Genomic DNA, 24,533 nt, shown 5'->3' on the forward strand with positions numbered 1-24,533 from the left:
ATTTTAGTATTAACTGCAGCGTTGAAAGATAATCATTTGACACTCAACGAATTCTTCAATATAGAGTATTCTGGGACTAGATATATATCGCGCATGAGTAAAGAGAGATGCGATTTTCTTCTCCGTTGTCTACGTTTTGAGGATAAAATCTTACGATTACAAAAGCAAACAGAAGATCCTTTTATACCCATAAGAAACATTTGGGAATTACTCATGGCTCAGTACCGTCAAAACTATATGCCTGGAACAAATGCCACAATTGATGAGCAATTATTAGCGTTTCGTGGGAGATGTTAATTTCGTATGTATATTCCGAATAAGCCGGCAAAATATGGCGTTAAATTGGTTATGATGTGTGACAGTGGCACTAGATATATGATTGATACTATGCCATATCTTGGAAAAGGAACATATACTGGAGGCCTGCCTTTAGGAGAGTATTTCGTCAAAGAACTTACTCGTAGTATACATGGCTCAAACAGAAATGTTACCAATGATAACTGGTTTACGTCAATACCACTAGCGAAGCAGCTATTTCAGCAGCATTATAAGTTGACAATTGTAGGAACATTGCGAGCAAACAAGAAAGAAATCCCAGAAGAAATGAAAAATAATCGGTTGAGAAATATCAATACATCGATATTTTGTTACGATGGCCCACTTACTCTACTGTCATACAAACCTAAACCCTCTAAAATGGTTTACCTATTATCATATTGCGATGAAGAGGGATCGGTGAATCCGGAAACAAAAAAGCCGTCTATGGTCGAGTTTTATAATAGTACAAAAGGTGGAATAGACACGTTCGACCAAATGTGCTCAGTAATGTCATGCAACAGAAAAACCAATCGATGGCTAATGTGTGTCTTTTATGTTATGATAAATATATCTTATATCAACAGCTACATACTTTATTGCCATAAGGCTTCTGTACTGGGACAATCAATAATTACCCGGCGTGAGTTCATGAAGCAGCTACATTCAAAACTTGTAGAACCTTGGCTCAAACCCCGATTAGAGTGTCGCACAATGCCACGGAATGTAATAGACAATATTCTACATGTATTAAAAGGAAATGAGGTCAAAGGTCACGATGAAAGTCTGCCCTCAACCAGCAATGAGTTTCAGCCAGTTGAAGTACCCAATTCCAATAAGAGAAGAATCTGTAATTTCTGTTCATATAAAAAGAGACGTATGACGAAGTCATCATGCTTGAAATGCAATGTTGTAATTTGTGGTGAACACAAAATCGACTTTTGCACACAACGTGCTTCAAAAAATTTGCAATGAATTTTTTTTTTTCATATTAATAATAGAATATAGTTAAATATCGCCAAAGAAGAAGAGGCTGTTTTTGTTGGGGTTTTTTTTTTTTTAGATTTTATAAGTATGTTATCTCACAGTGATCACAAAAGTGAGCGTTTTATAAAAACATAGATTATAAAAAAATATACTAACAAAAAATTTAATTTATTGTGTGTTTTACTTAAGTTATACTTGGTTAATATAACTGTGTGTTAAAACTTTCAGAAATATATATTTTCACACGACTTTCTGACGAATGGTTATGTTTAAAAGGGCAGCTTACAAGGTTATGTGTATAGGGTTAATAAGAACCAGTGATTATAATCACGTTACATTTGTACTTTTTTTGGTACATTTCGTTTCACGAAAGTACGATGGTAATACATTGACATATTTGGTACATTTTTGTAAAATACAGCACTACACTTCAAATCATTTGCAAAGCAGCCCTGAATGTACAAACAAATTTTAAATTTTTCGAAGAAAATATATAGTTAAGTTGTTTTGTTGCCGAGCACAATTTGCCATTTGCAATTATGGATCATTTAAATATGCTTACAAAAAATAGCATAACTGATTCTAAAATTGTGAACAAATTTTGCATCAATAGAATTAAAGCACAAAAGATAATAACTCACACAGGGCCAGAAAATTATAAATCCATAACAATAGATGGAACGACTGATATAAGTATATCAAAACATTTGGTAGTTTCCATGGCGGAACGATACAAGGTGGCAGCATGGTGACATACCCAAAAACATAAATAGAAATTCCATGTACTTTGTTTTTGTAAATTCGATGGACAAATGTCAAAATCGTACTGCGCCGGAAGTTGATGTATCAAATCAAATAAAAAAAGTTTATAATCAGCTGTCCCATGCTGCTACGTTGTATCGTTCGCCATGGCAGTTTCGATTCGAATTTTTGATAAAAAGTGCATTGATAGATTTTTAGATTTGATACCTTTGACCGATAGTAGCACCGAGGATATTTTTAATGCCATTATTAAATCTTTGAAAAACCATTCAATACCACTTGAAAGAATTATTGGTTTCACTGCCGACAATTGCTCGGTTATGATGGGAGCAAAAAGCGGAGTGCAAGCAAGGCTGAAGCAATTTGTTCCAAATCTGCATGTTAATGGATGTGTTTGTCACATTTTAAAATTAGCTTCAATGGCCGCTTGTGATGTATTTCCCAACAAAATTGATAAATCTTTAAAACACGTAAACTATAATTTTTGTAACAGCCCCCTTAGTAGAGCAGACTTTAAAGAGTTTTCAAGAACATTCCGGTACAGAAATGCAAGTACGCCCCACAAGGTGGCTTTCTAGACAAGCAGTCATAGATAGAATTCTTGAGCAATGGGATGCCCTCAAGTATTATTTTAATTTTTACGTATTTGAAAATAAAAGTAATCAAAATATTAATCTTATATCTGAAATTTTTCAAAACCCTTTTTATAAGGTATATTTTACATTTCTTTCTTATATTTTAAATGAAATAAATAATGTGAATATAGAAATGCAGTCTGAAGATATTCGCATTCATTTACTTACTACCAAATTAAAAATTTTATAAAAAAATCTTATTTAGACTCCAGTCCTATCTGGATGTTAAATATTGATTCAGACGAAAATAACCCCAGATGAAGTTTACTGCGGTGTTAATGTGGATATTATTCTATCAAACAACCTTTTCGAAAAAGATGACGTACACATATGTATTTAAGAGCTGTACTAAACAATTTTATATACATATTTGTAGTACATAAATTTTTATTTGCCGGCTTGAGGTCTGATGTTTTGGAAAATAAAACACAGATGTTTTAAATTTTTACCAATATATTTCGGTTATGCACGATAACCGTCCTCAGGGTGAACTATAAACAAACAGAACACAAAATAACATAATTTACATCAAACAACAATTAAAAATTATTAAGAAAACTTCTTAAACATTGAAAACATACATTTTTGACACGTCTTTCTCTTTGTATGTGGAGTTGTTAACTATTTTGGTTTTTTATTAGATGCCTATAGGAGAGCGCGGTGTTTGCTACATCTGTTTTGTAGTTAATTCTTGTGTTAGTTGGTGTGTTTAGTATATGTAGCATTTCCAGTGTGAATCTCTTTCCATATTGTTGTACTTGTTGAAGTACTATTGTTTTTTCGAAATTCGGGCAGTGCTTTCTCGTTGCACAATGGGTCATATGTGCGGTTTTTTGGTTATTTATATTTAAATCATTACAATATTTAAAATCTGATTTATGTTGTGCTAATCGAGTTTTTAATTTAGATTTAGTTGTTCCAACATATACTTTGTTGCATAATTCTTTGTCGTTTCCGTTACACGGGATTTGATAAATAATGTTGCTTTTTTCCATTTGCGGTATTTTCGATTTCGTTTGGTTAAACATACTTTTTAAAGTGCTCATAGGTTTGTGTGCTATTTTAATATCTTCTTTATTATAGATGTCAGATGTTGATAGGCGCTCAGATAATTTAGGTACATAAGTTAACGACTTGAATATGTTCGGGTATTCCTCTCTACGTTGACTATTTGTTGATTTATATCTTTTTAAAAGAGTTTTTATAATTATATCAGGAAAATCATTGGCTTTTAACAATATCTTTATTTTATTTTCTATGTCATTATGGTGTCATCTGTAATATTCATCATTCGTCTTATACAGCCCATTGCCGTATTTATGATCATGTTTTTGGGATGTTTATAATAATAATTTATAATTCTACCCGATGTTATGGACTTCTTATACCATATTAACTTTAGTTGGTTTCCTCGTCGTGTTACTATTGAATCTAGATAGGGTAATTTTCCGTCGTTCTCGAGTTCCGTAGTGAATTTAATATTTTTGTCAAAAGAATTTAGTGTGTCAAGTATGTTTTGTACCTCGTTTTCATTGATTATTGTAAAAAGATCGTCCACGTATTTAGTTAATAATCTTGGTTTTCGTGCTAATTTGTTCATCGTATTGTACAACAGTTCTTCCATTACAATATATGCAATTATTGGGGAGGTTGGTGATCCCATCGGTAATCCTTTTAGTTGTGTATATATTGTTTCATCATATTTAAAATACCTATTATCTTTAATGCAGAACTTTAATATTTCTATGAACATTTTCTTAGGTATTTTCGTATATTTTTCTATTGTTGTCCACTTATTTCTTATTATGTCAAGTGCTAGATGTGTCGGTATACTAGGGAACAATGAAACTGCGTCAAAGGATATCATCTTTTCATCGTCATAAATATAAGAGTTATTGATCTTTTCTTTAAAGTATTGTGTGTTCTTTATATTATATAATGAACTGGTGGTGACGTTTTTTAAAATATCTGCAACGTATTTGCAGAGTGCGTGTGCTGGTGATCCCGTGGCCGAGCATATCGGTCTTAATGGTGTTCCTTCCTTGTGGATTTTTGGCAATCCATATATCCGTGGTGGTAGTGCCGTTGTAGTCGTAAGTTTATTTCTATCTGCCTTCGAAATTAATTCCATTTTAAAAAGTTTATCTACAAGACTATTATTTTTATTTTGTAATTTTAAAGTGGGATCTTGTCTCTGAATTCTATACATCGTCAGGTCATTTAATATTTCATCCATTTTATTGTTATAGTCATTGAGTTCCATTGCTACTGTTTTCTTTCCCTTGTCAGAAGTTAAAATACGAATCTTGTCATTTTTATTTACAAATTTACGTGTCCGTCCCACTGTATCTAGTATTGCACGATCCATTCGAACCTGAACCTGAACACAGCAAATAGCGAAAATACCAAAAAAGAACATACATTAGCATTACATACCACACCTAACAGACAACAAAACATTACACAAAATCATACCAGGCAGTAACACAAGCTATGCACACAAACCAAATCATACATTAACGGCCCGATTCTTAGCGTTACTGGTAAAATAGTACCCAGAACATTATGTAACCAAAATTCGTTACCAGTTGTTTTATTCGCGATTCTGGCCAAAGTGGAAACGCTGTCATCACCGAAAAACTCACCATTGTCTGTGGTGAAATTTAAAAATTGGTTTTCTTCGCTTTACCCATGGCGGAACGAGACAAGGTGGCAGCATGGTACAGCTGAATATAAACTTTTTTTATTTAATTTGATACATCAACTTCCGGCGCAGTACGATTTTGACATTTGTCCATCGAATTTACAAAAACGGAGTACATGGAATTTTTATTTATGTTTGTAGGTATGTCACCATGCTGCCACCGTGTATGGTTCCGCCATGGCTTTACCGAAAATGTGTCACTCGTAGATACGATGTTAACGAATAAACGGGACGATGTGTAAATACATATATATGTGCATACATGCATACGTTTTTACATAGCTATATTGTAATATAAATGGAAACAAATATGTATAGCAAGAGGCAACACTTTTTTACTATTATGTTTACTTATTTGCGCTCAAAATTCTTTATTTTTCAATATTGCCTTTTTCTAAACAACAGCTTTTGTGTGGTTACATCGATGTTACCACCTATTTTAGTGGGTAAACAATTATCCGGCTGCTTTCGTGGGCAGAATACCAAAAGGGTACAAAAGTTACCACATGAAGAAAGTTGCCGTGGTGAAGAAAGTTGTTACTACATTAGAATCAGGCTGTAAGGTTGATATCTTATCTGTCAACTGCCTGCCAGGATGTTCAATATGGTTACTTATCCGCGTTTTGACAGGGTGTTCAATATGGCGTAGTTTGATTTTTTAATTATCTATACCAGTGAGCATTCTAGCGGAATTTATTTGTTGCATTGTCACGATGCACTGAACTATGTGTAAGGTTTCAAGTTTCTATCTCAATGAGAAGTTACTCAAAAACCGATCACAAGCTTCCAAACGCTCTAAAAGAGTTTTATAAATATAATAGTGATAATACTACTTGTACACAGGGTATTATAACTTTGATTGGATAACGGTTGGTTGTTCAGGTATAAAGGAATCGAGATAGATATAGACTTCCATATATCAAAATCTTCAGTATCGAAAAAAAATTTGATTGAGCCATGTCCGTCCGTCCGTCTGTCCGTTAACACGATAACTTGAGTAAATATTGAGATATCTTCACCAAATTTGGTGCACGAGCTTATCTGGACCCAGAATAGATTTGTATTGAGAATGAGCGAAATCGGATGATAACCACGCCCACTTTTTATATATATACAATTTTGGAAAATACAAAAACCTGATTATTTAGTAAACAATACACCTATAATGCTGAAATTTGACATGTGGACTGATACTGAGACTCTTGATACAAACTTAAAATTTTTTTTTTTAAATGGGCATGGCACCGCCCACTTGTGATAAAATCAATTTTACAAATATTATTAATCATAAATCAAAACTCGTTAAACCTATCGTAACAAACTTGGGCAGAGAGGTTGCCTTTACTATAAGGAATGTTTTGAAGAAAAATTAACGAAATCGGTTAAGGACCATGCCCACTTTTATATAAAAGATGTTTAAAAGGGGCGTAGACGAATAAAATAAGCTATATCTTTGCAAAAAAGGGCTTTATATCAATGGTATTTCATTCCTCAAGTGGATTTATAACAATAAATAGGAAAAACTTTAAATAAAAAAAATGGGCGTGGCACCGCCTCTTTTACGACTAAGCAATTTTCTATGTTCCGGGAAGAAAAATTAACGGATCGTAATAAAATTGGGTACACAAATTTTCCCTATAGCAGGAAACATTTCTAGAAAAAGTGGACGAGATAGGTTAAATACCACGCCCACTTTTATATAAAAGATTTTTAAAAGGGTCGTAGACAATAATAATAAGCTATGTCTAAGAGAAAAAGAACTTTGTATCAATAGAATTTTACTTTCTAAATTGAATTATAACATTAAATTGGAAAAAACTAAAATTTTTGAAAATGGGTGTGGCACCGCCCCTTTTTTGTCTAAGCAATTATCAATGTTTCGAGAGCCATAAATAGAAGAAAAATGTACATATCGTAACAAAATTGGCTGCAATATTTTCCTTATAACAGGAAATATTTCTAGTGGAAATGGATAAGATTGGTTAAGGACCACGCCAGCTTTTATATAAATGACTTTAAAAAGAGTCGTAGGCAAAAAAAATAAGTTAAATCTTAGCGAAAAATAGTTTTGTACCAATCGTATTTTTATTGTTCTGTTATATCTTTATTTTAAAAGAAACAGTAGGGAAATCCCCATATCTGAAGGAAAACTGCATTATTACCCACTCAAGGTCATTGGTGTTAGCCTCTGCATCCTTTTTGTTTCTTTTAAACGAAAATTAGTTCAAAATAGAACCATATGATATGTATATGTATTGCGCAGCCTTGTAATACTATTAAGCACACAAAACAACAACAACAGCATTTCAAGTATACAGCGAGGTATGTAATGTTCGATTTTACCCGAACTTAGGCTTCGTTAATTGTTATATTATAGAAGACTAGCTTTACCCGGCGTACGTTGTAACGCCCGAGATCGAATGAATGTTGCGTTTTTTTTCTGTTTTGTTTGTTGATAATTTAATTTATTGTTCTGTAAATGGAATGGAATTTTGCACGCATATTTGGTGAAATTTTCTGTTAATACATTTTATTCTTGTATCTTATTGTAATGCATGTGGGTACACAATAGTTTTGGTTTATTGGTTCGGTGCAAAGAAGAACACATTTTTTGGTGTTGCAACTGTAGAGCAAGCAACATATAGCTGGCCATGGGAAAAGCTTGGATTCTCTAAATTTAAGCCTGCAACAGTAAGCGATTGTCCTTGTGCTTTGTTGATTGTAATTGCAAAAGCAATTTTCATTATATTACCATTACTACATCCAGAGATAAGCAGTATGATATATTCCATTTGTATGGGAGATGCCACGCCTCAATTTTCCCAATTCCATATTTTCTTGGTGGTATTAGGGATTGACCTCATATAACTCCTTACTGAATTTGAATGTTCTGGCATGTATACCTTCAAAGTTATGCAGAACCAAAGATTCCATTTGTATGGGAGGTGCCTCGCCCCTTTTATATATCGAAATTATTTTTATCCTAAAACCTTCCCGTTGATCGAAGAAACCTATAACCAAAATTTGGCGATGGTTGAAGTGTGGGAAATAGGTTTCCATAGCAAACATACACACAGAATTTGGTTTTTATTTATATAGATATAGGTCACACCTAAAATAAGAAAATTCAACGTATTTTAAATTTTTTGGGCAATGGTTTAGTTGTCCATAGGCTCCTGAGATTTTTTTAGTTTATACGATTTTGATGGCTCAAGCTCAAATTAGTGTTTGGAACATCACTCTATATGAGTATTTTTAACATGTCATGCTCAAGTTGAATTTCAATTAGACAACAGCTCTTATCAGAATCTGTAAATGGCGTAAACAGAAAATAAAACCTACAGTACCTGACCAGCACACTGGAGCTGCCTAGTACAAGCGCTAGTGCATAAACCGTGGATTAATTATCATTCACCGAATAGGCAAAAGTTGACTAAAACCTTCCTTCTAGAAAGCGTCTCTAGATTGTTATTTAACTAAACAATTTTGTGCTTGCTCAACTTGTGATTATTAAAAAAAACCATTATAAATATTAGTTTGGCGACCTTTCTATTTCATAAATATTTATTTGCCGGCTTGAGGTCTAATTTTTTGGAAAATAAAACAAGATGTTTTAAATTTTTTTACCAATATATTTCGGTTATGCACGACAACTGTCCTCAGGGTGAACTATAAACAAACAGAACACAAAATAACATATAATTTACATCAAACAACAATTAACATTTATTAACAAAACTTCTTAAACATTGAAAACATACATTTTTGACACGTCTTTCCCTTTGTACGTGGAGTTGTTAACTATTTTTGTTTTTTATTAGATGCTTATAGGAGTGCGCGGTGTTTGCTACATCTGTTTTGTAGTTAATTCTTGTGTTAGTTGGTGTGTTTAGTATATGTAGCATTTCCAGTGTGAATCTCTTTCCATATTGTTGTACTTGTTGAAGTACTATTGTTTTTTCGAAATTCGGGCAGTGCTTTCTCGTTGCACAATGGGTCATATGTGCGGTTTTTTGGTTATTTATATTTAAATCATTACAATATTTAAAATCTGATTTATGTTGTGCTAATCGAGTCTTTAATTTAGATTTAGTTGTTCCAACATATACTTTGTTGCATAATTCTTTGTCGTTTCTGTTACACGGGATTTGATAAGTAATGTTGCTTTTTTTCATTTGCGGTATTTTCGATTTCGTTTGGTTAAACATACTTTTTAAAGTGCTCATAGGTTTGTGTGCTATTTTAATGTCTTCTTTATTATAGATGTCAGATGTTGATAGGCGCTCAGATAATTTAGGTGCATAAGTTAACGACTTGAATATTTTCGGGTTTTCCCCTCTACGTTGACTATTTGGTGATTTATATCGTTTTAAAAGAGTTTTTATAATTTTATCAGGAAAATCATTGGCTTTTAACAATATCTTTATTTCATTTTCTATGTCATTATGGTAAGTTTTGTCTATATATATTTTGTATATATTGTTTCATTAAATTTAAAATACCGATTATCTTTAATGCAGAACTTTAATATTTCTATTAACATTTTCTTAGGTATTTTCGTATATTTTTCTATTGTTTTCCACTTTTTTCTTATTATGTCAAGTGCTAGATGTGTCGGTATACTAGGGAACAATGAAACTGCGTCAAAGTATATCATCTTTTCATCGTCATAAATATAAGAGTTATTGATCTGTTCTTTAAAGTCTTGTGTGTTCTTTTTATTATATAATGAACTGGCGGTGACGTTTTCTAAATATCTGCAACATATTTGCAGAGTGCGTGTGCTGGTGATCCCGTGGCCGATCATATCGGTCTTAATGGTGTTCCTTCCTTGTGGATTTTCGGCAATCCATATGTCCGTGGTGGTAGTGCCGTTGTAGTCGTAAGTTTATTTCTATCTGCCTTCGAAATTAATTCCATTTTAAAAAGTTTATCTACAAGACTATTATTTTTATTTTGTAATTATAAGTGGGATCTTGTCTCTGAATTCTATACATCGTCAGGTGATTTAATATTTCATCCATTTTATTGTTATAGTCAGTATAGTTCCATTGCTACTGTTTTGTTTCCCTTGTCAGAAGTTAAAATACAAATTTTGTCATTTTTATTTAGAAATTTACGTGTCCGCCCCACTGTATCTAGTATTGCACGATCTATTGCACTTTGCTGTGTTGTTGTTGTATGATCTTTTATCAATATTGCTAATTTTGCGCTTCCTCTTGTTGCTCTTTGGTTTTGTGTGTTTGTATTAAATTCTCACCGTCAGCTATGTATTTGAATAATGGAAAGCTCTTATTTTCTATTGGGATCGAGAACTTTAGACCCTTCGATAATAGGGCTTTTATATCAGCTGGAAATTCTACTTTGGCTTTGTTTACAAACCACTCATCGCTTTTGCTGTTGTTGTTAACCAAGATGTCATTTTGTTTATTTCGGAGTTTATCGTGTTTTGTTTCTTGTTTATTTTTCAGTTTCCTTGTCAGTTTGTTGGCAACATTATATTCTCTCATCATAAATTCTTCGAAGTCATCACCGCTCATTTGCTTCTTCAGTTTTGTTCTTATATTTTCCACCTGCTGTTGTTGTCTTTTTAGTATGATGTGTTTTTGTTGAATAAGTAAACTTAATATTTTCGTGTGGTAGAAATATGTATATCTATCTAAACTTCTGTACATATCTATGTGTGTATCACGGTCAAAGGAAAATAATTTATTACATCTAGTCGAATCTGTTATAAATTTTGGAATAAGTTTTGACTTTCTGCATTTTAAAAGAAACTTAATACTAGATCTAATTTTCACTAATTTCTTTGATGTAATTTGATACTCACTGCTCTTGCTTTTACATAGTTGTTCCTTATTTCTCCATATCCCATTTTGAAGTATTTGTTGTTGGTGTATGCTCACGGCGTGCTTTCCGTTTATGTAAATATTAGTTTGGCAACCTTTCTATTTCATAAATTTTTATTTGCCGGCTTGAGGTCTGAAGTTTTGGAAAGTAAAACACAGATGTTTTAAATTTTTTTACCAATATATTTCGGTTATGCACGATAACCGTCCTCAGGTTGAACTATAAACAAACAGGACACAAAATAACATATTGTAACGAATTTTCTGCAAATCCTCTTATTTGCCCTTTTGCTAGGTTCGTATCGCTAAACTGTTGAATAAATAACTCCAATATTGAATAATGGAAAAATGACCTTTATTAAAATACTTCACAATAACACTGAAACTGTGCAACGAATAGCTTGCTTAATAACCACACTGATTGATAGCTCAATGAAACTCTACTATTCAAAATAATACTGCTATTGCTCGCTAGATATCGTCTTAATTGCAACTGCTTAACAACTCAAATCAAACTGAATTACTTCTTACTCGCCTGCCCCGCTTTTATAGTTTACGCTGCATACTTCTAGGCTCTTCGATTTCCAGAACTTACTAGTTATTTTCGGCTACAAAATCGCCAGCCACAAATACGTGCACAAATTATTGCTCTCTCTTGTGACAACTCAGATAAGATATATGCATGTGTTTGTGCATTGCCGCTCCGCTGCTCGTATACGTACATATGTGTAGACGCAATTATTTATTCGTTTATGTAGATACATAATGACTGAATTATTGATGTGAATGTTTGTAGTTTACAGTCTCTCGCGCATACATAGGCGTATAAGTAAATGCATCTGTGTGTGACTTGTTTCGGCTGCCTTATATATTTGTATACATGATTTGATTATTGACGTAAATACTGCTTATCGTGGCCTTAGATCGCCTTAGTGATGGGATAACTTAGTGATGCTAATATCCGTGACACTGTCCTCCACCTAAGTCTGATCGTCCCGGTCAGACAAATCTCTCGATCTAAACGTTGCCAGCCTTTCCAAATGGACCACTTTCATTTTGGTTCGTGGTTTACCGATGGTTTGTATGCGGTACACTACATCGTTGATCCGTTTTACAACTTTGTATGGGCCTTCCCAATTACACTGCAATTTCGGGGACAAACCTTTTTTACGTTGTGGGTTGTATAACAGCACCAAATCTCCTTCCTGAAAACCTTCTGAATTAATTGCTTTATCATATCTGGCTTTCATCTTGTCACTCATAATCTTTGTTCGTTGCCTTATCAGATCATGTATTTCTCTTAGCTCTTCTTCCAAATCATTAGTGGATTTCCTGACATTTCTCTTCGCATTGGCATCTATCCCAAACTTCAAATCAGCTGGCAGTCTAAGGTCATTGCCAAAAATTACTTTTGCAGGGGTTTGGCCCGTTGTCTCATGCACTGCTGATCGGTAAACCATCAAGAATAACGGTATGCGGGTATCCCATTCTTTATGGTACTTGTCTACTACTTTCCTTAAGTGCTCCTCCAATCGTTCTACCATACCATCGGATTGAGGATGCAATGCAGTTGTCCGTGTTTTTCGAATGCCCAATAACTTACACATTTCCTGGAACACAGCTGATTCGAAATTCCTGCCTTGGTCAGAATGTAACTCCATTGGTACACCATACCTTGCAACCCATTCGTTCTTAACCACTTCTGCTACTGTGCCGGCTTCTTGGTTTGGGATTGGGTATACCTCTGGCCATTTACTGAAATAATCCATAACCACCAGTACGTATTTGTTTCCGCGGTTGCTAGTAGGAAATGGACCTGCGATATCCATGGCGATCCTTTCAAATGGCGCACCTGAGTTATATTGCTTCATCTGGCCATGACTTCGTGTTCTGGGCCCTTTCGCTCTGCTGCAAACCTCGCAGTTCGCAATCCACTCAGTGACTGACTGACGGCAATCAACCCAATAGAATCTCTGTTTAATCTTCTCGAGCGTCTTCGTGATTCCAAGATGACCTCCGCTTGGACCATTATGCAGCTCGCTGAGCACGTCAGGAATCCTCTTTCTGGGAACAACTATCAGTTTATTCTTGTATTTACCATCCTCACTCTCCCATAGTCGATGAAGGCAACCGGATATCAACTCTAAACTGTTCCACTGTGCCCAATATGACTTCGCAATGGGACTCTCTGCTGACATCTCTTCTCTGTTTGATCTTTCATTTCGTTCGAGCCCTTGCATAACACGTGACAGATCTGCATCTTCTAGCTGGCACTTTCTTAGCTGTTCCTTGTCCCATTCACCTGTACATGTTATATTCATTAGCCGGACATCTATAATGTCTTCTTTAGCCTCGGCTTTTGAACAGTGCTTGCATTCCAAACTACATGGTCTTCGTGACATTGCATCAGCATTTCCATGGGTACTACCTTTTCGATGCTCAATGGAAAAGTCGTGGCTTTGTAGTCGCTCGATCCACCGTGCCAATTGTCCTTCCGGATTACGGAACTGCAGAAGCCATTTCAACGCTGCGTGATCTGTCCTGGCACGGAATCGTTGGCCGTAGAGGTATTTGTGAAAATGTTTAATGCACTCTACCAATGCCAATAGCTCTCTCCGTGTAACGCAATAATTCCTCTCTGGTTTTCCAATTGAACGGCTGTAATATGCAACTACCTTCTCTTGTACATCGACCAGTTGTGATAAAACGCCTCCTATAGCATATCCGCTCGCATCTGCATCTAGAATAAACGTTGCTCCTGGAACCGGGTATGCCAACATTGGGGCAGTGCACAACCGCTCTTTCAATGTTTGGAAAGCTACTTCTTGCTCCTTCTTCCATTCAAAAGCTTTATTTTTCCTTGTTAGCTCGTGGAGACTATGGGCTAAGCTGGCAAAATTTGATACAAATCGGCTGTAATATGTGCACAGCCCAAGGAAACTTCTCAATTCATGCAGATTCTGTGGTCTTGGCCAATCCTTTACTGCCTCTATCTTTTCATTTGCTGTACAGACACCTTCTGTCGTTACCTTGTGGCCCAAATTATTTACTTCCTTTTTAAACAGCGTACACTTTTTGGGACTTAACTTCAGACCAGCGCCAGCTATTCTCTGGAAAACTTCCTCCAAGTTTTTAAGATGTTCATCAAAACTCTTGCCCAATACGATGATGTCGTCCAGGTACACCAAGCATGTTTTCCAATGTAGTCCTTTCCGTACCAGGTCCATGAGTCTCTCAAAATAGCTGGTGCATTACAAAGTCCAAAAGGCATCACTGTAAATTGCCAAAGACCATCACCGACACTGAAGGCTGTTTTCTCTTTATCTTCCTCCTTCACCTCAACTTGCCAGTAGCCGCTTTTCAAGTCCAGTGTGGAAAACCATTTCGTACCAGATAGCGAGTCCAGAGTGTCGTCAATTCTTGGCAACGGGTAGCTATCCTTTTTCGTAACGTCATTCAACTTTCGGTAGTCCACGCAAAACCTCATTTTTCCATCCTTCTTCTTTACAAGTACTACCGGTGAGCTCCATGGACTAGCTGATGGTTCGATGACGCCGCTGTCACTCATTTCTTGTATGATTTGACTCACAACTTCCCGCTTCGCCAGTGGAACACTACGTGGAGCTTGACGGATCGGCCTCGCATCTCCAGTGTCAATTTGATGTTTCACAACATTGGTGCGGCCTGGTTTGGAACCATCCTGGTCAAATATGTTCGCGTATTTTATCAGCAGTTGTTTTGTCTTACTCTGATAGGCTTCCTCTGGCCCATGCGTCCATGCCGTGATATCATTTGAAAGATCAGTATTACTAGATGAAACGTGTTCCTGGAGCTGTTCACAGTTAATAACTACTTCGGCCTCTTGGCATCTTCCCAAAATAGCTCCTTTGGTCAAATTGAATGGTGACTTGAACTCATTGAGTACTCTTACCGGAATACGTCCATCTTGTTTTGTCATAGCCAGGGTTTTTCCTACAAGTATGTTCAGTGCTGATTTATTTGCTGCTTCGACAACCCACAATTTGTTTGTCCCACAATCTCCATCAACCTTTGCCCAGATGACTGCTTCTGATTTTGGTGGTATTTGCTGACTCTCTTCCACCAGCACTCGTTTACTGCTGTAGCCTCTCTCGTAGCCGAAATTAAGTGGCACATCCATGTTCTTATATCGCATCGTCTTGCTTTGCATATCGATTTTGATGCCTTGGTTGATTAAGAAGTCCACTCCAATTATGATTTCATCAACAATACCTGCCACTATAAAATTGTGTAGTACCGTGACGTTCCCAATTACTACTTCACATTCTACTTCTCCAATTACCTGGGTGTCTTCTCCAGTGGCTGTACGCAATATTGCTCCATGCAATGGTCTTATCTTCTTGTTGACTAAATCCGCTCGAATGATGGAATGAGATGCACCCGTATCTACAGTCAGTAAACGTTCCTTTCCATCCACATGTCCTCCGACAGTAAGATTGCTCGACCTTCTTCCAATTTGTGAGATAGAGATTATGGGGCATTCAATTGAGGGAGTCAGCTGTCGCCCCTTGCTGCTGACTCGCTTTAGTTTAGCGATTGATTTGTCTTGGAGATTTGCTCATCTCCTTCTGCTCTGCGTTTACGACCACCCACATTGTTGGAACTGTTAGGGTTGGTGTTGCAATAACGCGCAATATGCCCTGGCTTTCCACACTTAAAGCATTTGACTGCATCATTATTCTTCTGCTGCGTACCCTTCAATGCTTCCAAAATTGCGTCTACCCAGTCTGGCTTTTCCACTTCCACGCGATGAGCTTTGTACGCTGGCTTACTCAAAAGTGAGGCTGTTTCCTGAGTCAGTGCATGCGATACCGTTTCAGCAAACGTTAGCTTTGGATTCGCATATGTAGCCCGCTTCGTTTCCACACCTCGTATGCCATTTATGAAGCTCTGGATTTTTACCCTTTCAGTGTATTCCACGAGTGCGTCCGCATTTGCAAGATGAGCCATCTTTCAATATCTGAAGCAAACTCCTGCAATGTCTCATTTGCTTTTTGGTAGCGGTTTTGCAACTCAATTTGGAATATCTGTTTCCTATGCTCGCTTCCGTAACATCTCTCTAAAGCGCTCATCAATGTTTTGTAGTGGTTCCGCTCGTACTCTGGGATGGTCTGTAAGATTTCCGCGGCAGGCCCTTTCAGTGCCATGAACAGAGCTGCAACTTTATCTTCAGCATTCCATTGGTTCACTGCTGCGGTATTCTCAAACTGTAGCTTAAAGACCTGGAAAGGAACAGAACCGTCAAAGGATGGTGTTTTTACCTTTGGATTACTAGTTGAAACTGCTGGGCGATTTAGTTGCAACTGCTCGATACGTCCTCTCAAAGCATACACATCGGCCTCGATTTTTTCTTCAAACTGTAAAATTTTTGTATCTTGCGCCTCCAACTTCGAGGAAATACGTCCTTCTTGCTCTTCCAGTTGAGCAGAGATCTGCGATGATATCTGTGCTGAAATTTGAGCCGACATTTCGGATATCCGTGCCTCTTGTGCTTCCATCTTCGATGTAATCTGTGTCGACATTTCTGACATACGCGTTTCTTGTGATTCCATCTGGGATACCATATACGTCTTCTGTTCTTCGAGCTGAGATGCCAGTTGAGATGTTATATCTGTCGCACTTATGACCCATTGTGCAACGAGAAAGCACTGCCCGAATTTCGAAAAAACAATAGTACTTCAACAGGAACAACAATATGGAAAGAGATTCACACTGGAAATGCTACATATACTAAACACACCAACTAACACAAGAATTAACTACAAAACAGATGTAGCAAACACCGCGCTCTCCTATAGGCATCTAATAAAAAACCAAAATAGTTAACAACTCCACATACAAAGAGAAAGACGTGTCAAAAATGTATGTTTTCAATGTTTAAGAAGTTTTCTTAATAATTTTTAATTGTTGTTTGATGTAAATTATGTTATTTTGTGTTCTGTTTGTTTATAGTTCACCCTGAGGACGGTTATCGTGCATAACCGAAATATATTGGTAAAAATTTAAAACATCTGTGTTTTATTTTCCAAAACCTCAGACCTCAAGCCGGCAAATAAAAATTTATGTACTACAAATATGTATATAAAATTGTTTAGCACAGCTCTTAAATACATATGTGTACGTCATCTTTTTCGAAAAGGTTGTTTGATAGAATAATATCCACATTAACACCGCAGTAAACTTCATCTGGGGTTATTTTCGTCTGAATCAATATTTAACATCCAGATAGGACTGGAGTCTAAATAAGATTTTTTTATAAAATTTTTAATTTGGTAGTAAGTAAATGAATGCGAATATCTTCAGACTGTATTTCTATATTCAGATTATTTATTTCATTTAAAATATAAGAAAGAAATGTAAAATATACCTTATAAATAGGATTTTGAAAAATTTCAGATGTAAGATTAATATTTTGATTACTTTTATTTTCAAATACGTAAAAATTAAAATAATACTTGAGGGCATCCCATTGCTCAAGAATTCTATCTATGACTGCTTGTCTAGAAAGCCACCTTGTGGGGCGTACTTGATTTCTGTACCGGAATGTTCTTGAAAACTCTTTAAAGTCTGCCCTACTAAGGGGGCTGTTACAAAAATTATAGTTTACGTGTTTTAAAGATTTATCAATTTTGTTGGGAAATACATCACAAGCGGCCATTGAAGCTAATTTTAAAATGTGACAAACACATCCATTAACATGCAGATTTGGAACAAATTGCTTCAGCCTTGCTTGCACTCCGCTTTTTGCTCCCATCATAACCGAGCAATTGTCGGCAGTGAAACCAATAATTCTTTCAAGTGGTATTGAATGGTTTTTCAAAGATTTAATAATGGCATTAAAAATATCCTCGGTGCTACTATCGGTCAAAGGTATCAAATCTAAAAATCTATCAATGCACTTTTTATCAAAAATTCGAATCGAAACTGCCATGGCGAACGATACAAGGTGGCAGCATGGGACAGCTGATTATAAATTTTTTTTATTTGATTTGATACATCAACTTCCGGCGCAGTACGATTTTGACATTTGTCCATCGAATTTACAAAAACAAAGTACATGGAATTTCTATTTATGTTTTTGGGTATGTCACCATGCTGCCACCTTGTATCGTTCCGCCATGGAAACTACCAAATGTTTTGATATACTTATATCAGTCGTTCCATCTATTGTTATGGAATTAAAATTTTCTGGCCCTGTTATTTGAGTTATTATTTTTTGTGCTTTAATTCTATTGATGCAAAATTTGTTCACAATTTTAGAATCAGTTATGCTATTTTTTGTAAGCATATTTAAATGATCCATAATTGCAAATGGCAAATTGTGCTCGGCAACAAAACAACTTAACTATATATTTTCTTCGAAAAATTTAAAATTTGTTTGTACATTCAGGGCTGCTTTGCAAATGATTTGAAGGTACCATCGTACTTTCGTGAAACGAAATGTACCAAAAAAAGTACAAATGTAACATGATTATAATCACTGGTTCTTATTAACCCTATACACATAACCTTGTAAGCTGCCCTTTTAAACATAACCATTCGTCATTTCGACGAGCTATTATTCGCGATATATAAAATCGTGTGAAAATATATATTTCTGAAAGTTTTAACACACAGTTATATTAACCAAGTATAACTTAAGTAAAACACACAATAAATTAAATTTTTTGTTAGTATATTTTTTTATAATCTATGTTTTTATAAAACGCTCTCTTTTGAGATCACTGTGAGATAACATACTTATAAAATCTAAAAAAAAAAAAACCGAACAAAAACAGCCTCTTCTTCTTTGGCGATATTTAACTATATTCTATTATTAATATGAAAAAAAAAAAATTCATTGCAAATTTTTTGATGCACATTGTGTGCAAAAGTCGATTTTGTGTTCACCACAAATTGCAACATTGCATTTCAAGCATGATGACTTCGTCATACGTCTCTTTTTATATGAGCAGAAATTACAGATTTTTCTCTTATTGGAATTGGGTACTTCTACTGGCTGAAACTCATTGCTGGTTGAGGGCAGACTTTCATCGTGACCTTTGACCTCATTTCCTTTTAATACATGTAGAATATTGTCTATTACATTCCGTGGTATTGTGCGACACTCTAATCGGGGTTTGAGCCAAGGTTCTACAAGTTTTGAATGTAGCTGCTTCATGAACTCAGATGCGGAAAAGTTAGGCATCCTGCCTAAACATGCCGGCCCCCCTTGCGATACGCAACATCGTTTTTCGCCAATGACCTCCGCTGAAACGAGAAAAAATTTATATAAGACTTACACACTAAAGTTAATCTAAATGAAGAGTTCGTCTGCGACGCAAAATGGCCGGGAATCCCTTCCGACTTGCTTAGCATGCCACCTGAGCTAAGATGAAAGAATTAGCGGTTAGAACAGTGAAGTGAATATTTCTTGCCATTGAATTATACATAATTCTTAAATATAGAAATTCAGAATGTAATATGTGTATTGTCGATGGCCAGTAAGGCTGGACGAAGAGGCCGAGGTCTCCGTTCCAGAGTGGCACCATTTTTTGTTATTCTTTGGGTTTTTTGTCGTTCCGGATGGAGAGGCCGAGGTCTCCATTCCAGATTTGCGGTTTTTTTTTTTTTTGTTGGTTGGACGAAGAGGCCGAGGTCTCCGTTCCAGCGTATAACATGTCGTGTCGCTCTCAGGGCGACTGTGGCATTTTATGGATGTGCCAGGGCGAGTGGCCGTGAGGTTGGTTGGGTGATGCGCGTTTTCGCTGCAGCGCATGTATTTCGTCAGTTGTGTATTATACTATTACCCTACAAAACACCTGGTCACAAACCTACCCACGCCCATGCAAATGTGACTACGAATATAACCTGTCACCGTAAAATGACTAGTCAAATGACGTGGAGTGACGAGAGCGTTTTTGCAAAGTAGTTAGTGCTGTGATTTCGAGCAGCTTATATATTTCAACATAACCAGCAAGATTGCGGTGTGTGTGGGAGGTTGGAGCGGACGTGATTCCAAGCCACCCGCGCAAAATTACTTGGTTTCGGGATACGCGTGTTGTTTTATTAACAAACGTACGTTAAAATAGGTGAATACACCGAGTTTAAATCGAAGCGGAGAGACTCACGAAGGTATGGATTTAATTTTGTGCGACAGCTCATGATGAATAGCGAAAATCGTACTTAAACTTGAAAGTGTACCAACTGCCGGTGCTTGCATCCGGATTGGCGATGCGTTCACCGCGACGCGTTCTATCTGCACGTACCATTATGCTAAATGTACCATGCAACTCTGTCGTGTATTTCTTGGTTAGCTGACAGCTGGTATGGTGAATTTGTGGCGTGCGAGTATATATATACATATATGTATTTGCTTGCCCTTGAAAAAAAACTAGGTCACTGGGGCAGTAGCACACTAGGCCGGTAGAAACAGCTGACTCTTTCTAATTTCGGGACTTGGTCTTGTCGGGATTCTTTAATTTCGGGACTCGGATTGTTTTTGTACCGAGCCCTTATAATAACTGTTTGTGATGTTTGTTGTTGAAAAACAACAAGTCCTGCCCCCCAGCCAGAAAGCCGTGCCCAAAAAACGGAAAGGGTAAAAAAAAACAACAAAAAAAATTTCTTTGTAAAAAAAATGTGAATTTTTTGCAAGGAAAGGTTGTTTTCTTTGTTTTGTCCTCCCCTTTTTTTGGGTTCCTTTGTTGTGTATGACTGCTTGGTATTGCAGTAGATGCCTATATTCGGCAAAAACACGTCAGTACCGATTCTGATGTTTTGCGGTTTTCGGTACTGCTTTGGTGTAGTTATCGGTATCCGCTTTTTTTCTTTCTTAATATGACAGCACTAATGAGGCTGCCGTTGGTATGTTGCGGGTTGCCATCCAGTTGTTTTCCCGTAACAGGAATTTTCCAGGATACATTAATGTAGGATTGTGGTGGATAAATTACCCTCACCACATTGTTATTTGGAAAAGGATTTTCATGCTGGTAAAACGTAAGTATGACAAATTCCTAACGGATTTTTTGATAATTTTTTTCTATAATGGATTTTTTTTTTTTCGTTTCAGATGGAACCGATGCAACTGCTTCTAGTGTGTTTGGAGGCTGGGGAAGAGGAGCCAATCCAGGTGGTGGCGGATGTTCAATACCCGGAGCGGCGGAGGGGCTCCTATATCTGCCACGCGCCGGACGAGTTGGTGCAGCAGGCGGTGGAGGAGGTGTTGCGACAAGTTAGGCCCTGTGTGCTCCGGGCCCTGCAGACGCCTCTGGTGGTTAAGCTACGCGGGAGCACCACCGCCTGGTACGCCAGGTTCCATAAGGCGCACGAGAACGTGTTGTGGGAGCCGCAGCCAGCACAGGGTCCAACGCCTCAGGGGGGGTATCGATGTCGTGTGTGCCAACGGCATCTTCGGTCGTTTGGAGGCTTGATTGCCCATCTAAATGGGCATATGCAATTTTACCCGTATAGGTGTTGGAGTTGCCCCAAGCGGTATGCGTCGCCCGCAGCGCTCTCCGTACATCGCCGTCTTCGCCACTGAAGTGGGTTTCTGTGCCACTCAGTTACGGCTGTGAAGTACTTTAATTTAATATTTGTTGAAAAGAAGAAAATAATAAATGGATTTATATTATCCTTCATATGATTTCGGCCTGATTAGTTAGGTTGGGGAGGGGGGGTGGGGGGGGCTCTTGTGATTTAACCTTGTGTTGTCTTCTCTACTCTTAGACAGACGCAAACAAGAAACGCACCATTGGGAGGTCGAGTTGGGTAACATGGCAACTCTGTCGTTTCTCGTTTTCTTGTATGTATCATACATACATACATACGTTGGTTGAACATTCCAGTGTAGAGAATGAAGCAAAAACAAAAAATGAATCGAAAGATTTATTTTACCGTTTTTGCTTCAATTCATGTGGAATTTTGCGCATTGCTGGACAAAAAGGTAAGTGGTAAAATATTTTGCAATAATTTTACTGAAATAAATATTTCTTAGGTTATTTCAGATTTTTAATACATTTTCTTTTCTTTTTCAGGTGACTGGTGGTGGAGATCCAGAACAGTGGATGGGTAAGTATGCCGGTATCGTTCCGTTTTTAGTGTTTTTCAGGTTACCGGCATCGCAAAGGGGGTGCTCCAACTGCGGCGTCGGCCGCGCCGTCAGTTGTCACACTTTTGCGATGCCCATTGATGTATGCACTAATAACTTTTTCTCTTTTTCTTTGCAGATTTTGTCATGGATATTTTTGGGCACAGTAGATCCTGATCGTGAAATGGGTTCATGCCACGAATACCCAGAAATGTGTTCGTGCTGGTGGTAAACACAATGATTTGGATGATGTCTGTAGAGGTGTTTACCATCACACATTTTTTGAAATGCTCGGCAATTGGTCATTTGGGGGTTACTAAAAAGGGAAATATGCTCTTGGGTTTGGGCATTTTTAACGGCTAGTATGAAATTGCCGAAAGATCGCTTATATGTTACTTATTTTGGCGCTGATGAATCTTCTGGTCTAGAGCCCGATCTTGAATGCACACGAATGTGGTTGGATCTTGGACTTCGTCCAGAGCATATTTTGCCGGGCAGCATGAAAGATAGTTTTTGGGAAATTTAAGAGACTGTGCGGTCCCTGCTCTGAATTACATTTTGGTCGTATTGGCGGACGTAGTTTGCCCGAATTAGTTACTAATGATTCCGACGTATTGGAAATCTGGAACTTAGTGTTTAGTTTAGTTACTAATGATTCCGACGTATTGGAAATCTGGAACTTAGTGTTTATACAATCTAATCGTGAATGCAATGGTAGTTTGAGGCCATTGCCGAAAAAACATATTGACTGTGGCATGGGTTTCGGGCGACTTGGGTATGTTATGTTTGTTAGTGAATTGGCTGAATTTAAGGGTGTTTTCATTGCTGGCGATGATTTTAAAGAGGCCAAACTAAACTTAAATCACTGCTTGTTGACTTTTTGGTGGGTGCAGGCATCAAACCTGTTTCCATAGTTAGCTACAATCATTTGGGTAATAATGATGGCAAGAATTTATCAGCCCCACAGCAATTCCGCTCCAAGGAGATACCCAAAAGTAACGTTGTTGATGATATGGTCGAATCGAATCAAATACTCTTTAAACCTAATGAACATCCCGATCATGTTGGTGGTCATCAAATATGTACCCTATGTCGGCGATAGTAAACGTGCTATGGATGAATATACCTCAGAACTTATGATGGGCGGTCATAATACACTCGTCATTCATAATACATGCGAGGATTCATTACTCGCTTCACCGTTCATACTTGACTTGGTTATTTTGGGTGAATTATGCTCACGCATTCAGATTAAAAATAATCAACGGGCCGATGCGCCATGGGTTTCATTTAATCCCGTACTTTCTATATTAAGCTACCTATGCAAGGCTCCATTGGTACCGCGTGGCGCACAAGTTATCAACTCGCTCTTTCGTCAGCGTTCGGCTATTGAGAATATATTACGTGGCTGCATTGGTTTGCCACCAAATTCGCATATGATGCTGGAGCAACGTTTTGATTTTTCATTAAGCACCAATGAGCCGCCCACTAAGAAGTTAAAGGGTATCGAGAGTAGCTGTGCCGCTGAAGTGAACGGCAAAAGTGCTAGCACTGGAGCAGCAGCAAAGGCTCAGTATGATAATTGTAAATTAAATGGTCATACAAACGGGCACAAAAAGTAATACATAGATGCTGTTTAGTGTTAACGCTTGTTAGAGACATTGGTTGCATTGATTGAAGGCTGACGTGAATGAATTATTTCAGTACTGGCGTAGATGTAAAGGTTACTTGCAAAACTATCTTTCCAGCAGGTACCGCCAACTCGGGATCAACTTTAGTGACTTCACCATCAGGCACTCCCGCCCAAGCCACCTACTATCCGATGTATCATAATGGAATCCAATTGAGTATTCCACCTAGTACAGTGCCGCCGCCGTGTACACCTGTGCATTTTTACCAATACAACTAATTCTGGTACATCGCCGTCGACAGGGCAAGTAGTACCATCTGTTGGAGGCGCATATGCTTTGCTTACGAATACATCAATAACTGCTGCAGTGGCAGCTGTTGCTTCACCGGCAACTCAACAACAAGTCATACAGGGTTTTCCAAAACCGTTCCGCGGTCGCCCTAGAAAAATAATATTTTCGCACACTGGTACGGGGAACACAACAACAACAGTCCCTAGTACTAGCAATGAGGTAGACTCGAAAGCCGGCATTTATCTGTTGCCT

The 24,533-nt window shown here is 37.2% G+C and overlaps 1 pseudogene; it reads left to right on the top strand.

Moving 5' to 3' along the window:
- The first annotated feature begins 23,141 nt into the window (after positions 1 to 23,141).
- Positions 23,142 to 24,306, top strand: LOC137237470 (inositol-3-phosphate synthase-like; annotated as a pseudogene).
- The last annotated feature ends 227 nt before the right edge of the window (positions 24,307 to 24,533 follow it).

The sequence above is a fragment of the Eurosta solidaginis genome, chromosome 1 (genome assembly GCF_040869045.1).
Source record: "Eurosta solidaginis isolate ZX-2024a chromosome 1, ASM4086904v1, whole genome shotgun sequence".
NCBI lineage: Eukaryota > Metazoa > Arthropoda > Insecta > Diptera > Tephritidae > Eurosta > Eurosta solidaginis.